This window comes from Aphanomyces invadans (genome assembly GCF_000520115.1).
Source record: "Aphanomyces invadans strain NJM9701 unplaced genomic scaffold supercont1.1, whole genome shotgun sequence".
NCBI classification, from domain to species: domain Eukaryota; phylum Oomycota; class Saprolegniomycetes; order Saprolegniales; family Verrucalvaceae; genus Aphanomyces; species Aphanomyces invadans.
Genome location: NW_008580146.1, coordinates 706,673 through 707,609, shown reverse-complemented (window position 1 = coordinate 707,609; position 937 = coordinate 706,673).

The window sequence follows — 937 nt, the reverse complement described above, 5'->3', positions numbered from 1 at the left end:
AAGCATTAACGTAAAGTTTAACGTGTGCTCGATCAATGTGATGCAGATTGAACTAGATCGGATGAATTGCGGGTGCAAAACTTCATGGCAAAACTTGCGATACTAATATTTCAATCCAAAAGTCTTCGTACCCATGGACATTTTTTGTTGATCCTCTTGAAGTACAGGGTCTCATGAGATCGTTTAACATTCACAACACTTATCAACTTGCACTACATCGCCTACCTTAGCATACCGTCCGACTTTGAATGTCCGTCCACTATCCTCGTGCGCGCAAGGAGCTCTCCCAAGAACTCCAGTCCCTGGTGATTTCAAAGCACCTTGAAGGTCTTGGATATGGCAAAATTGGCTCATGTTTAAGTATACCAAAGTCGACTGTCCAAAGTATTGTTAAGTCCTACAAGACACTCAACCAAACAACCACTCTTCCACGTTCTGGGCGTCCTACTGCCACTACACCACGTGAGGACCGCATTATTTCGAGGGCAGTCAAGGAAACCGCCGGCTTAGTGCCGAATCGCTGAAAGGTGCCATGGTTATCACATCGAGGAGCTGATACTGGGAAGAAGCGTTGGGATGTAAAGCATAGGCATGATGTTAATCGTATGCCATTTGATAGCTCTCAGCACCCACATGGCTCTCGAAGTCGTCTAGCTGGAACAAAGACCGACGGTTGTTTGCATTGCTAAGGCGTAGATTGCGTAGATGGGATAGATGACATCGTCCATCCATCCTTTCTGTATGACATATGCTCACCCTTTCGAAACCAGCTACGCTGGAAACTCAATCGTTGCAAATCGACCACCTGAATTGGTAGTTCAAATGGAAGACCATCTGGTATCTATATATCGATTTCTTGGTTTCAGATCGTTGTATTGCACAACAAGTGTGGGCTAAACGCATGCTTGATGTGACAAAATATCCACGACTCTGCACT